Source organism: Nesoenas mayeri (genome assembly GCF_963082525.1).
Source record: "Nesoenas mayeri genome assembly, chromosome: 22".
Lineage (NCBI taxonomy): Eukaryota > Metazoa > Chordata > Aves > Columbiformes > Columbidae > Nesoenas > Nesoenas mayeri.
Window position 1 is genome coordinate 3,342,548 of NC_137572.1, and position 16,074 is coordinate 3,358,621.

Sequence of the window (16,074 nt, forward strand, 5' to 3'; positions counted from 1 at the left end):
TTCACTCAGAAAGACCAGTTCAATTCTGTGCTGTACGTGGATTTGCCGTATCTGAGATGGATGAGATCTCTCCTCTGCTTTCAGAAGAAACAATTCATTTACAGGGTGAGGCTGTCAGACCTGCGTGAACACTGCCCAACCTGGCAGCTCTGCAGAATAAGCTCTTGTTTGGTTTATATTTCTAGCTTCTTCCTGCAGCCCTGCTTGAGCCACAAGCTTTGTTCTGAGGAGTATCAGACGATCCAAAGACCGTCCCTGCTCTCGCCTGCCAGCCAGTCCTGACTGACGCTTTTCTTCACTGCTTGCTAAGCTAATGAGGTGATCAAAGAGAGAAGTGGGAGGATCCACTGGGAAACATCAGAGATCTTTCCTGGCGTTGCCAGAATGCCAGAGCTCAACCTGATCTATTTCGTGGCATCATTTTTTACCAGGAGAGACCAAACACCATGACCTGGGCATCTGCTGTCTGTAGATTAATGTTGCTGTTCCACTGGAGCCTATGGCTTAGAAATGATGACCTGGTGAGAGGCACACCAAAATAGTGCATGTAAGGGTCATGATAACGATTACAGGAGAGTAGTAAAAGCAATTAAATATTCACAGTAGCTTATTCCTTTGTACGGGTGAAGATAATCCCATTTTAGACTGGAGCAGGAGTCGTGCTATAGGAAGATGATGATTGTATTTGATGTGGCAGCTGATGGACTCCCTGACTTTAGCGGGGTGAGTGTCCTTTTCCTCTGTGTTCAGTCACTCCATGGCTTTGACATCTCATTCTGCTGCTGCAATGCCTCTCCATTGCTGGGCTGGTTCTAGTGGGTTGGGAACATTCCGAACAGTAGAGGCTTAATTGACCACATTTCAGACTTGTTCCTTCATCTCTGCTACCCTCTGCTACGCAAAGGCAACATTCTGCTTCCAAGGTGGTGGTGTAACTGAAATTTAAGGCCTGTGTGTATGCAAAACCCTGTGGTGTTTGAAATGCAAGTAGAAACACAGTCATCCTCAATCTGTTTTTTGCATGATTCACTTCTGGGCCTTGAGAAGAAAACGCGTATCCCCTGCCAATAGGTAAATGTTGCAGCACTTAGTGGTGCATTCACAGTGTTTTCAGTGCAGGATGGATAGCAAAGCATTGGGTGAGTGTGTGTGCACATCCCATCAGCTTTATCAATGACAGTGGTGTTGCTGTTGAAACAGGTGAGGCAGTGGGCTCGGAGTGACGTACCTGGCACATTTGGAGTCGGTGGCAGAGCTGGAAACAGGACCCTGGTTCTCAGTCCTTGCTAATCACAGCACTGGAGGTGAAATGAAAGGCTTCTCCAAGCTCCTGCTGGTGCCCCAAGCTGGGAGTCACGTCTCCTGGAGCAGAGAGAGGGATGGAGGGATGTCAGTGCTGTCTGGGGCTGCACAAGCTCCTCGTGCCGCTCATCCAAGGTGCTGTGGGGATGTTGGCTGCTCTTGCTGAGTTGGGGAGACTAGGATAATGCTCCCCGCTATTAACCCCAGGCTGCTTTCCTTTAGTTCTCTGATTCCATCAGGAAGCAATGCGCTTTGCTCCCTTTTTGTTGTCGGTGGCGGTGGGACTTTTTGTTTAACAGCAATTTCGCCTTTGTTGCCAAAGCTGCAAGAAGGGCTGGGCCGAGGGAGGAAGAGTAATTAAAGTTTGCTCAGACAAAGGCGTTTGGTGACGAGATGCAGTGTTGCTGAATCCACAAGGGGCACAATTAACTGATAAGAGTAAACTAATTGTTATTCATATTAAATTAGGGCACAGGTGATTTGGAAAATCTATAGACACTCCCATATGCTTTGCGATTTTGCATTGCAGATTATGGTTTTATAAGGCCCTTCTGGGATTCGGATTATAGAGGCAAAGTATGGAGCTGTATCTAAACTGAACATACTCTTTCCTGATTAACTACATGATAAAAACATAAATGTGCACATCAGAGGATTTATCTCTGTGTTTGCATACTAAGTTTTCTTTTCCAGGCATGAACACAACAGTTTTTTATGGATCCAAGTGATCCCATTGAGTGGCAGCTGGGTAAACCCAGACAGGGTAATGTGATTCCCATGTGGTCCTGTAATAGTTTGGAGACAGAGGTTAATAGCAGGGAATCGGCATATGGCAGGGACAGGAGATGCTGAGATATTTGCTGCTGTTTCTGTGCTCTTGTGGTCTGTGAATATTTGCAGGTAAGAGGCAGCAGGGCCACGCACACCCTGGCAGGATGAGCAAAAAGGTGCAGTTCACCTGCAGAGCTTTTGGAGCAACTCTGCATCAGGCTCTGTTGGTTTAAAAGAGCTCTGAAATGAATATTTATAAACGGGACACGGAAAAAAGAGTCTAAATTGCTTGTGTGATCTTGGGACGTGCGAGATGTTATGATTATTTATGCGCTTCTATGTCTCGCTCTAGCAGTTCATTGTGTTGCAATCCCAGAGTGTCACAAGCGGCTCTTAACGGAGGTTCTTTCCCAGTAAGATCCAGAACTGCCTGGCAATGCAGTGGTAGAAAATGAGGGGACATCAGAGCACGTGCCTACAGCACAGCTGAAGGATTAAGGCAGAGAGAACCGCCGGCTTTTGGCTTGGGCTTGCTGGTAAGTCTCCCGAACACTAAAAAATAAACAAAAAAGCAGCCTGTGACTTCTGTCATCTGTAAGTCCAGCACACCGGGAGACCCAGCAATAATTCCACTCGTGCGTGTATGTTCTTGCTTCCTGACCTCAAGCTGTGGCACCCAGAGCAAAGACAAGAGCTTCCGACCTGTATGATGCGTGTGTGGAGGGTTTAGAAACAGAGCTTAATTACAAAGCAATGTGGAGAGAGCTGGATCGCTGTTTATGTTTGTTTGCTAAGAGGATCCTTCCCAATAAATTAAAATCCCTTCGAGAACAGTTTGGATGTATGTGATTTAGCACTGTCTGGGTTGCTCTAGTCTCTGAACAATCTCTGCCTTGGATTCTGGCCAAGATAATGATCAGAGAAAGGCTGTAGCTGGACAAAGAGTCTAGGAGTTATTGAATCACTCCTGCCTACTCCCAGCAATGTGTTAAACCATTTTCTGTTAGGTATTCTCCTGAGTTAGGTTTACCTATGATGGGTCTTTAGCCCATGAAGAGTTTCTTCCAAGATGTTAAGAAGCGTCACTGTCCAAGGGGAGCTCCATGCAGAGCGTCACTGTCCTGGCGTGGGCTCAGAACTGCTGCAGAGAAGAAGGGTCTTACGTTAGGCTGACGTGAAATCCCAGCCTGGGGCTTAACTTGTTCCCTCATTGGAAGGGGAGAGCACCACCTGCTGATACATCACCACGACTTTTCTTTTGCTCTCCATCTCCCCAACGCTTGCTCTGACCTGCTCCTGTGTTTTGCGGTATCTGTGAAGCAGCTTGAGGGCACATTGAATCCAGGCTGGTCACAGGGTTGAGCTGGGTGATGAGGAACCATCTCCTATAGCCTGTGTAGATTAAACCCATGAGATAGACTTTTGGAGTAGAATATCAGGACATTTTGGATGAGAAGACAGCTTTTATTGTTGCTTACTGTACCTTTGCTAGAAGAAAAAGAAACCCTGGCTTCAGAGTAGCTTTGTCACAGGATTATCCGCCAGTTTCCCCCCCACTGAAGCCCAACAGACTAAAAGGCTGGTAATTGCTCTCTGTAGCACAGCAACGAGGGCAATAGCAGCATGCGCTGGAAACGCGCCGTGCAAATAGCAGAATGTGTTGCTCCACTCCATAAGAAGCTTTTGCTCTGCTGGAAAACCTGTTGGCCTCTGTTTGGCCCTTGGAGAATAATAACTGGGCTAGCGGGTGCTTGCTGGAGGGTCTTTTTGCCCAGCGTGCACATGTCAACCAATGCTGCCAGCCAAGTTAGATGGGACTCATGGGCCACATCAGCCCTTGGGTTGCTCCAGCTGATGCGCTGTGTCTGTGCGCTGTGTGTGTGTGTGCACAGCTGAAACATACCCCGCTATTTGCTGAATATTTGCCCTTGCGCTCTTCCCTTTGCCCCGCACTACCTCGGCTGATGAGGCTGTTTAGTGGGAGAGAGGCATCGCTGGTGCTCGTGCCTGGCTGCAGCGTGGTTCCAAGCAGAGATCCTCCTGACGGGGACAGATGGCGAGCCGCGGGCTGCGGGAACGGGGGGAAAAGAAGCTGCAGCTCTCCCCCCTCCTAGAAAAATCCTGGTGGGTGTGTGTCTGCCCCAGCTCTGCCGCTGCCCGTGTTTGGAGTCGGGGAGGGGGAGATGCTCAAAGAGTGAACCTCTGCATGGCTGGGGCAGGCAGAGAGGGTCTAGTTTAGGTTTTCTTGTGCCTCCAGTCCTGTGGTAACAAACCTTACATAAACCTAGCCAGAAGCATGGCATTAATATTTAAAAAATGACATTTAAGGTATTGGATGTATGCTACATACTCCAGAAGAATATCTATGTGTGCATGCGCGTGCACACTTGGGGCTTTGTTTTCCTTTTATAGTGGATTGGTGTGTGTGTGTGTGTATATTTTACTCGGGGTGTTTTGTGCTATAATAAGAAAGGGGAGGGAGCGGGAAAATACTGCTCTGTTTATATACACTGCTGTCAACAGCGATGCTGCGTGTTTCAGGTTCACATCCTCTGTGAAGCACCCTGGGTTCCAGGCAAACAACACCTCTCCCCCTTTTATCCCAAAATCCTTTGGGAGGATCGCCTGAGCCTCTCCTCCCGTATTCTGTGCCTGGTGGGCTTGCCCTCTCCTGGAATTCGGCTCTGGCGAATGGGGCACACTGTACCCAGCACACAAGTGAGTCGATACGCTAAGGTTCAAAGGGGCAACCTTGGAAATGTCAGAGCGGCGCCTCTGCACTGTTGTTCTGCTGCTCTGATCACAGAAAGGAGCTCTGAGCGCGTCAGGCTGTAATTTTCAGTCGAGGTGGCAGGGGAGGGCACCGCAATGCCTCTCTGCATGTGTCTATATCCCTCCTGAGCTTCTTTGACACTTCTCCCAACGCCTTTCACCTTTGCGAGTCTTTGGAGATGCTGATGCAGGGCTGAGCCTGAAATGTTACTGTTTACCCATAAGTTTTATAAATCTCAGGTGTAGCACATCTCCTTTCCCTCCTCCTTGAGTTTTTATGTGTCTAGGTTTTGTGGCAGGAGCATTTTTACAGCTCTTCTCCCTTGTTTTCCCCTCTCTCACCCAGCTCTGAAATAGTCAGTGAATGTGCCCTTTCTTATCCCTTGATATGGGCCTCAAGGGACAGTTCCTTCCCATCCATCTCTTGAATGCCATAACAGCAGGTAGCCTGGGACATGCAGGAAAAGCAATGGGTCTGAAGCCGCCCTTTTGATATAAGCGGACATTATGCATTTTTAATAGACATAGAGTTCAGTAAAATCCTTAGTAGTAGCTGAATTGGCACAAAATTCCCAGGCAAGTAGTCTTCGGAGCTGATCTCTCCCTAGGTACCTTGCAGAAAATGAGACCAAGGACAAAAAAAGGCCACGTTCCCTTTGATTGCAAGAACTGCCTTGTTTTGCAGAGGAGGTGGCTGAGCAGAAGCTAGTGTGTCTTGACGCTTGTAAATTTGTGGGTAGTGTTTTCACTTCCAAACTACATAACAGACATCTCTGCTCCCAGGTACCCCTCGAGACCCACTGATTAAAACTGGGGTCTGGGTGCTATGGGTTCAAAATGAAAAGCCTAATGAAAGTGGTGAGATTTGCTCCACGATATATGGGCCACAGCTCCCTGAGTACTGAAACTTTTCACAGTGACTGGAAGGCTGTGATTCTTATTTTGTTGTTCCTTTTTTGGTAAAGTATGAGTGGATCTGTCTATACCTCCAGGTTACCATGGCACTGGAACCTTACCAGATCTGGAAGAGAGGGAGTAACAGGGAGTAGCTGTGGCTGTGAGTTGGTGCATGTCCACTATGGGACAGGTAACCAGGAGGGGATGGTGGCACGTGGGGGGGTTGATCTGCTGGGAAGCAGGCGAGCAGGACACGTGAAAGGTGACTCGAACCTCGAGGCTGACTTTCGGCTCACGTTAAGCAGTCCAGCTGTGAGCGAGGCATTCAGAGACGTACGTACTGTGGTGTTCAGCCATCTCGGAGAAATCTGCTGCTGAGCATGAGTCAGCCCTGCCTGGGTTAACCGTTAAAGGGCAGTATCAGGAGATAAGATCCTTGCTCTGCTCCCCAGCCCCTTTGAGTCCTGCGTCCTCCAGCTGGTCCCCATGAAGGAAGCGAGTATCCCTGGGGTCCTGCTGCATTGTTAGAGGTCACAGAAGCGTCCTGTCTGCCCACTGGGCTTAGTGCAATTGTCCCCAGATCAAGGGCAGCCCCAGTCACATCCAGAACATCCCTCCCACAGGGGAAGCATGCTCCTGCTGTCCTTGGCCCAATGCTGATGCTCTCAGTCGGCTGCCAGAGCGGACACGGGGTTCCCTTGCTTTTTGGGTAGGGATGGCTGAGCGGGGCCGTGCAAAGACGTGGATGGGGAGTTGCATGAGATCTAACGAGCGTTACCCCGTGGCCTCAGCCGGGGAGGCACCAGTCTGGGCACGCATGGTGGGTGGAGGTGCTTCCACTAAAGCGTGCGTGCAGGAAGTGGAGCCGAGCTCCCAAGCGACTGGAGGGGAACCTTGCTTTCCACCCAGCATATGGTTACTGCTTTTGCTCAGAGAGGTGCTGAGCCTCCTCGCCCGCAAGACCCTTCCCTCACACCCAGCCCTGCCCAGCATCACACTTTGCGTTTGCCAGCCGAGCTGGGAGAGCGTCTGCCCCAGCCTGTGGCTGCAAACTCTTGTGGGTGATGCCGTGGGGTGAGGAGAGCAGGAACCAATTCCTTAAGGGGCCTTCTCAGAGCCTTCCTTGGCTTCTCCTCCTGTCGCAGGGAGAAGTGCCCCTGCCTAAGTGGAATAAATTGGTACGGACCATTAGCAGCGCAGATTCTCCACTGTTGGGGGGGAGGGAAGGGGCTGTCGGCGCTGCTCTGGATACAAAGCAGTCAGCCACGCTCTGGCTCCTTCCTCCCGCACCCCCTTGGCTTCCTCCTCCTCCTCCTCCTCCCTGTTTGCACGCTCCCTCCCTCCCTCTTTCACTCTCTTTCTTTCCCTTAACGCCACGCTGCAGAAACGCAGACCTGGGGAACTGGAGCTCCACAGAGGCAGTGGAGGAGGAAGGAGCTCTCCAATGCTGCTGCTTTGCGAGTGAAGCACGGAGGCAACGAAGGAGTGTCTTGGTGGCTGCCTGGATTAAGAAAGAATACCTTAAAAATTAAAAAAAATCTGGACCCAACAACGGAGGAAAAAGGGAGAAGAAAAGGAGGAGGAGGTTGCCGGGGGAGCCCACTCTGGTGGGTGAACAGCCGCTTTGAATCATGCCTCTGTTCTCAGGGATTAAAGCATGAATGGGAGCAGCTTCCCAGCCACGATGGAGAGAGAAGGCGGTTCAGGCTGTGGGAATAAGGTAACTCTTGCCTCTTGCAGGCATTGCATGGCTGGGCTGAGCAGGACAGAGATGCTTTATGCACAGCGCTGGGTGTGTGTATGGATGTGTGTATGCAGCGGGGAGGAAGCAGGGAAGACTCAAGATGATTTTTCTACCCCTTCCAGTGTATTTAAAGAATGCAGAATGGGTCCCGGGGGCTGCAGTGCTGGAGATCATTTGGCCCTCCTTTCTCCGGCTGGGTGCCTGGGGACGCCGAGCTGCTTTGCCTGGGGAGGGCTGGCTGGTTAACGGGAAATACGCCGGTGTGTCGGCTCCGGGAGCGCGGTGCAGCCAGCCTTGCCCTCCCAGCCCCACACCTGCTCTGGGGCTCCCCTCCTGGGCTTGCGTGCGGCTCCCCATGAAGCTGTGTGGGGGCTACAATGTGCCCTTCCAGCCCACCCGTGCGGAAACACACACAGGAGGGAGGTGAGAGGTGACAGGCGATGGAGAGAGTTGCTTTTCCCTTCCCTTGGTCATACTCTGCCTTTCTTTGCAACAGAAAGGGATGGGATTTAGGAGGAGGGGGAACTGAAATCCCTTTCATTCGTGCCAGCCGTGGTGAGAGCCAACTTTGAGGCTGCTGGAAGGGAAAAGCTTTCTGAGTGCTGTCTTTTGGAGGAATAGGAGATGGCCGAGCGAAGCTTTGCCATCTGAGGAGTGATCCCTGTGACATATGTTGTGGAAGTGGATGGGGATGAAAAACAGTGACTGTGGGGGAGAAAGTCCATGGTGATCAATGAAGCTGTCCACAAACGATGCTTTCCTTTCTCTGCTGGGCCTCTCTCTGACTCGATTCCTGGGTCTCTGACCCTCGAAGTCCTAATTTCTGCCAACCAGACCAGAAAGCGCAACTTCAAATAGTATTGGGAGGTGCCTTAGCCCAGATGTTTGGGAAAACACTGAGGAGAACCTGATGTTTGCAGCTGCAGAGCCCATATCCAGTTAATCCCAGTAAGCAGAGGTCTTGGGTGAGTGTCCCTCACTATCTTTGGCAGGCTCTTGCTGCTGCAATATCCATTTGTTCCACACTGTCTGTCAGATACCCCCTCCTGCCTTTGCCTTCAGGGGCTTCTTGATGGGTCTTGGCATGGGATTAAGAGTCATTTGCTTTGGTTACTTAGATAACGAGGTGTCACAGAAGTCCCTACATGTGCACACAGTGCAGAAAGTCACGAGCCTCAGCATACTGTCAGTTGATATAAGGGCTTGTGTACGCGTCTGAGGAGATGATGTGTTATGGACTGGAAGGGACCGTGCGGGCTGTCGCACAGATCTGTATGGACTTGTCTAAATTGTTAGTGTCCCTGAACATCTACAGCGAGGTGTTACCAGCGTGTGCGGATGAGTGAGGTTGGGTGTTTGTGCGTGCACGTAAATATGGAAGAAGGGCTGTGCAAATGTGCAGTGGAGCTCCAAGCCATTCTTTTGTTTTGGGAGTAATTCCTGCTCGTATGAGGAAACTCTCCTAACTCAGCCAAAATACATCTTGCTTGTCTCGTTGATATAATTAGTCCTTTTCTGTACACAGATCTCCAATGTGAATTAATTGACCAAGATTCGGCTAGAAGGTTACAATGATTGGGATTGCTTGGGTTACCTGACAGAATCGGGATTGAAAAGGTGTAGGAAAATGGAGGCACTTGGGAAAAGAGGGTAAAATATCTTCTTTCTGTATGTAGCACCCAACTGTTTTCTGTGTCAGCTCCAAAGCATTGAGGAATATGACAGATGTTCTGGCGAAGGAATGGAATTATACAGTAAAAAAGAATCATTTTGGTTCTCTAGGACAGCAAGGTGAGAGGGCAAGGAGAGGGGAAGAGATTCCCACTTGTTGGCAGCCCAAAGTTTCCTGACCCACCGAGGTGGCTCATAGTGGAGAGTGATGCACCGGGCCCTAGGAAGGGACTGGCACCTTGTGCTGCAGCAGCAGAAGCCTTGGCAAATGAAGAGATCTGTCTTTTATGGGACACTGGAGCAAATGTTGCAGTTCATTTTTTAGTCTTTATGGGAGGCTTGTCTTTTGCAAAGCCTTTGCTCTCTTTTGCCCTTGTTCTGTTTCTACCAGCTCAAAAACAAAAAGTTGTGCAAAAGCAGTTCTTTCTTCTTCAAGCAAACCCCAGTGGGCAGATTCGAATCCATAGGAAGGCAGGATATGGTTCTTTCTTGCATCACTGCGCATTTTGTCTTGCAGGGTTGAGCAGTGCCAGCGGCTGCCTGGCTTCCAAGGCTGCTTTTCATATTGGGCTTTCCAGCAAGATCCCTGAATTCTGGGGAGGCAGCAGCACCAGGTCTGAAGAGTGAGGATAGACTCTCTCCTGTGAGCCCCAGCTGGTTGTGTTTGGGTTGGCAAGTTGGCATCAGGGCTGGATTCACCTTCAGAAGCTCATAAGGGCTTCGCTGAGTGGAGATCACAGGGTGTGGCCCATAATTGATCTTCATATCCTGATCTAGGCACGTGGACCACCCCCAAGTGCTCTAAGTATGACAGTGTATTAGTCACTATTGAATATATCCTCCTACATTTTTTAATGGGAACCCCAGGCCTCCAGGGAACTGAGGCGCTGAGAGATGGAGGAAATAAAAATTGGCGGTGCTAGAGAGCAGATCCCGATTTCCTGCAATGCTCATGGCTTCAGCCCTCAAATTGAGCTGTTTTAGTCCTCCTGCTGTTCCTCACCATCTCTGCCTGTGGATATGATAGCCCAATAAATAGGAATTGCTCAAGATCCTCCTCCTGCTTGGATCTGAGCTGTTTTCCGAAAGATGGGACGAGAGCTAAGCGTCTGTGCAAGGCTTCATGCTCTTCTTGTGCTGTTCTTTAGGAGCAGGTGATGTATTAGCTCTCCAATGGTGTGTTACTGCCTTAGCCACTGCTGACCCAGCTCCAGCCAGGAATCTGCCCTGGAATGCTGTTTACTGTTGGTTTCTGAGATGTGGTTTGATGCTCCAGAGCCCCTGGTGCTGTGAACATCCAGTCTCTGCACTGGAGCGTAACGTGTGAGTGAACAGGGTGGACAGAGAAAATACTGCGTGCGTGGTTTTGATGGAGGGGCAGCCAAGTGCTGACATGGGAGAGCTGACTGGCCTGTGATCACGGAGGGAGCCCCCTGGCAAAGATATGGGAACCAAGAGAAGAAATTCCGCCAGTTAGAATGGGACAATCTGCGGAAAGGGATTAGAAAACCCCATCTCTGTGGCCTCTGGGGAAGGGATTTACATCTTCACATCATGATTGAGAATTCTCTCTGTTGAGCTCCGGGCTGTTGCAGAGATGTGTGTGCACTACAGAGCCCACCGAAGAGAGGTGTCTGCTGATCCCCGAGTTCCTTCGCAGTACCCTCTCTGAAATCACGACAGCTGGTGTCCTGCCGATGCAACATGGAAAGCAGAGTTCAGACTCTCTCCTTCCATTCCTGCCTTGTGCACTTTACACCGGTGGGCTGGCTTGTCAGGAAAAATTTGCTTTTCTGCACTGTCTGCCATCTGGGAGCCCTGTCAAAGCCCAGTGGATGGGGGATTGAAGGCTATAGCTCAGCAAACGAAGTCTGCACACAACCCAGAAAGGAGAAAGGGCCATGAGATTAGTCTCAGCTGCCTTGCTGGATGACATTCTTAAATTCCCTAGCGTGGTTTTTCCCTCAGATTCAGCTCCTGAAAGACAAAAGGCAACTAATCCACAAGAAATACCTTAACTCTGCCTCACCTTCCATTCAGCTGGAAAGAGACCAGGAGCAAAAGGATGGATGCCGAGGCTCTGCTCTGGATTTCATGAATGGATGAACGTAGAGATGCAAGTGGGGATTTTGAGGGGATTTGGAAGCCTGCTCCAGGATTTGTCTGGCACGCAAAGCATTTATAATACCTCCAGCATTATCATAACATAATGCCAGCGTGATTCGGGGCCCGCTTCGGCTCTCAGCGAATACAAAGCATAACTCCCACCACCATCTGCAGGAGAGGGATCCCACTTCTGATAAGTTGTACTTTTGAACAGCCCGTACTCTTCACTTGTCCCGGCGGCACAAAGCGACGGCCAAGATGCTTTTGTGCGCTGCTGTGATTGAGTGGGCCTGGTTGCATACGTGTGTGGGTGCTGAGTGAGCTGCACGAGTAACGCTGCCTGGGAGCAGCGCACCGTGGCCTCTTGCAGAGAAATTCGGTGTGACGGTGGAGTGGGTGCTGGGTTACCTCCCCCTGGGCTCGTCTATAAATACCACCTTGGTGCTGAAGGCTTCTGCCTTAACTCCTTTTTTTTCCCCATCTGTTTAGCAGCTTCTAAAGCTCGAGAAGAAATGTGTACCAACGCATTCCTCTTAACTCAGGTGGCCCTGTGAGGGTTAGAACTATACTTATCGGAGGCTGTAAGTCCAGCTTCTTGGGGAACGAGCTAAAGCCAGCAAGTGCTGGGGAATGACATTACTCTGACCACACGGGACCAGACTAGATGATCTTCTGTGATCATTCTGTCCAAATCCCAGCGACTCTGTAAACCTGGAGCTGTGCAGAGACACCAGTGGCCCTGCAGCGCTTATGGCTGGTAAATGCACGTGAGTTTTTTCCAGCTTTGGCTTGTGTCTTCCCCATCCAGCCACAAAACATAGCGCCACTCATACTGATGTAACAGTCCTACGGTAGGAATTAGTGTTCTGGGAACCACTGTCCCAGAGCCCATCACTACGCAGGCGAAACACATCATCATGCTGTACCATTTCTGGGTGCTCCAGAGCAGGATTTTGGGCCCTTTTTGTGGTTTTTGTGCTCTGCTCAATTTTAGAAGGGCCGTGGATGCTCAAAGCGCAACAAGAGATGCACTGTGCTTGCATGTTGCCTGCTGCCTCCTCTCCGTGCCTGCCCAGCCAGCCTTGCCTCTCATCAGCACTTCTGGAAGGATTTTCTGTATGTGCAGACGAGCGACAACGCTGAAAGAAATCATTCATACTGCCTCATTGGGTGTAGGATCCATCGTTTAATCCGAGGCAGCAATTACACTGTCCTGAGCAGCCCAGCACTGCCACGTTCACACTCAGACTTGATGGAAGGGAAGCATAACTTTGCTATTTTGTGCGAGCCCCTGCGTGCCTGCTGTAGCTAATGCCTCCCTGATATGTGAATAACTCCACAGGGGCCCGTGACAGCGTGCCAGATAAGTCACTGTCCTCCTGCGGGCACCGCGTCGCTTCCAGTGCCCTCCTTGCCCTGCCAACCCTCTGTCCGTGTGGGGAGCTGTAACTGCAGGCCCAAGGGAAAGGTTGGAGTTTGTGGAGTGTACAGGAGGTGAGCGATATTGTGCTGTAGCCATTAACGAGGTACATTAACCAGATGATGAGGGAGCGGCCTCACAGGGTTGTTAACTCCTGTCCTTCACCGTAACAAAGCTGTAAAACCATCCGGAGGGATCAAAGCGAGAGCAGCACTGCACTCTTCTCGCCTTAGTCCAGGTTGAGAAAAGAGCAGCTTTGCAGGAGGAATTTTGTTAGAGCCTGGGTGCGGTACCTGGAACCTATTTTGGCTCATGAATAAGTTGATATTTCTCCTGAATAATAGATGCACATGACGGTTGCTGAGAAGCAGATCTGTGAGTGGGCTGGGTCTCCGAAGGAGGGAGTGAGACATTCGGAGTGAGCTGCGGTCCTGCTCTGAACCGGGAGATGCTGGAAGCCTAGCGGGGATGGCAAACCTGCGTGACTGAGGCAGAGAGGGTGCCTGGTTGGGCTTTTCATGTCTCCTACGGTCAGTACGTACCATGCTCAGCTCAGGCTCTGGGACTAAGACAAATACTTGTAATGAAACTATTCATCTGCCTCCATGAGGGGCTTGGGGTGGATGTGTGAATGGGAGGGGAATGGCGCCGTGATTAAATCCTAGCAAGTTTATGGTGGGGTCAGCAACCTGCGACGTGCATCTGCCAGGGCAAGCAGGCAGATTTGGGCCAGCACAAAGCAAAGCTGGACCCTGGCGGTTGCTTTTTTTGGGAAGCAACGGCTGTGCTCAGATGAGCAGGATGCTTTAAGATGCTGCCTCACGCAGTGGTGCTGAGAGGCAGCCTCTTGCTTCCTTGAGAGACAGCTTTCACCTGACTTTCTAGTGGCACGTTTTGCTTCTAATTTGGGAGAGAGAAGTGTAATCTGGCACAAGCCTGCCACCCTTGAACAGCTGCCAGCCAGTTTATGGCACTCTCCGTCTGCGTGCTCCCTGCAGCCTCGCTGAGATGCAGGAATATTCCGTCCTTCCATCCCTCTCCCAGGAGCTGCAGGGATGCGATGCCCCAGGAGAGGCTGATTTGGGCTGTGGGGTTGTGTGGACATTCAATGGTTTATTCAGACGGGCTGTGATCCGCTGGGCTCAGTGGCAGCTGAGTATGGAGATTAGAGCTACAGAAGTCACTACTTAATGAATAATTCTTCCAGTGTCTTTCTCACAATAATGGCACATCCACGAGGCATGACTTTAGCATATTCATTTTCAGAGAGCGTGCAGCTCCTGGAATGACCTTCTTCAAGGATTTGGAAGTATTTGTGTCCATCTGTCGGTTAGATGAGCGTCATTTCTGGCATGGCTTTCACCAGGAAAAAGTTGCAGGCGCTACAATTGGGAGCATTTAAAAGACTGGGTGGAATCTGAGTGGTAAGGGCCAGAACATCTGTACCCGCGTGGGGGTGTGTGTGTGTACCGTGGCAGGGATGCTGATGGATCTACCTGTGCAAGCTTGGCCTGAGCAATGAGATTCAGGCGTGGATGGGGATCGTTAAAAGAGACCGTCAGGCAACGGGATGAAAGCTCAACTCATTCTGGGGTGGCTGAGATTGAAGGCACCTTAGACAGAGTTAGTTAGTCCAAGTTATTAGTTACTTCAGCTCTGAAATTCCCCAAGTGCAAGCAGCCAGTGTTCAGCCAAGGGGCCTGAGAAGGGGGCCTGGCAGGCGTAAGTGCCAATAAAATTACTCCGAAGATGAATCCCTTGGCATCAAGGTGGGGCTGTCTGGATCCTGGAGGTCTAGATACTATCTCGGCCTCGAGCCTGGCAGAGTAGCCTCAGGAAGAAGCAAAAATGGCAGTAAAAGGTACCTTTCTATAAATAAAGCCCGAAGGAAAGTAGGAGGGGGAGCTGCCAATTTCTGCCCTTTGTGGAGGAGTCACTGTCCGTGGCATTGTGAGGATACTGGGATTATTGTCGCCCTGTGGAGCACGGGGACCCTGCCACTGCCCCATCCCCTGGCTTTGGGAAATCTGACAGCTGTGAAGGCCCTGGTGGCAAAGGGTTTGTTACAACCCTCTGAAGGTGTCACCCCACACATACACCTCCTTTCTTTTTCCAATTTATCTTTTAATGATGTTGCCAACGTAATTTCTCATGGCTGTCTCGTGTGCTCTGTGCTCTGCCTGACGGTCCTTCTTGTCTCACGCAGGCATCTCGTACCATAACGCTCTAATGGGAAGAGACTCTGGCTGCTGAAGTTAATAACTTATCTGACAGCCTGAGTCATTCTTGTTACAGACGAAATTGTGAACCGTGCAGCAATCCAGGGCTGAGACCCCGGTCTGTGGGGAAAAATGGGTTGTAGAGCCGGTGAGTGTTTGCATTCAGATTGGGATCAACACATGGGCTCCCCTGCTGCTGACACTGTGCTGCACTTTTGGCTCATAAATCTTCGGGTGCTTCCCAAAGCTTCGTTACATGTGGGAAAATGGAGGATCAGGGAGCCCAGGGAAACCTGTTCAAAAGGGAGGAGGCGGAGAGGAATGAGGTTTTCACTCTGCACCAAGAAAACCAACACATCCAGAGAGACTGAAAGAGGAAATTCTTCTCTTCGTTATCAACATGACAGCGACTCAGAGGAGCAAGTGTGCCGAGATGTGCTCACAAACATGCCACATCCCCCGTTTCCTGCATTCTGCGTTTGCTGGGAAGCCCCAATTCCTCGAGCTGCTAAAAGGTCTTAGGGCCACGTGCAGCACTGAGCCCTCCGAGTCCAGGCAGCTCTGATTTCCCCCTGTTCTCTTCAACCACCGTTACTGCTCTGGCTCATTATCAGCTGAGCCAAAGAGTTTAGCAACTCGCTTTTAAAGATTAGTCATCTGTAGGAATGACATTTAGTACACTGACGTTCCAATCAAATGACAAGGGCTGCTCTTGTGCTTGAAGATATTTGTTTAAAAAAAAGGTAAAATCAAGCTGACTAATTAAGTGTTGTACCTTGAGATACAGCGTGATGGAGTGCGGTGGGTCTGTGTTCTGCTGGTGCTCTCCAAACCCTGTCCCCTCCCCGGGCAAGGGGTGACCTGCCCCTGTCCCTGCCCTGCGACACTGGTGACAGTTGTAATAATAATGATGTAATTTGCCTGGTTGATTGGAGATGCTCCATAATTACTCCATGATTACAATATTCTTAGAGCAGCCATCACAAAACCCTCCAGTTTCTCAGAGCTCCCCGAGGGCTCGTCTCACTCCTCACCTTGCAAGCAAAACCCTGTGAGGGAGTCTGTCTGTCCATCAGCTGTGCCTGCATCTGCCTTTGTGTTAGATTACACCTGCACCTGATTCCTATAAGGGCTGCTTGTTCAGTACTTTTTTTGAGTTGGGCTGTGAAACT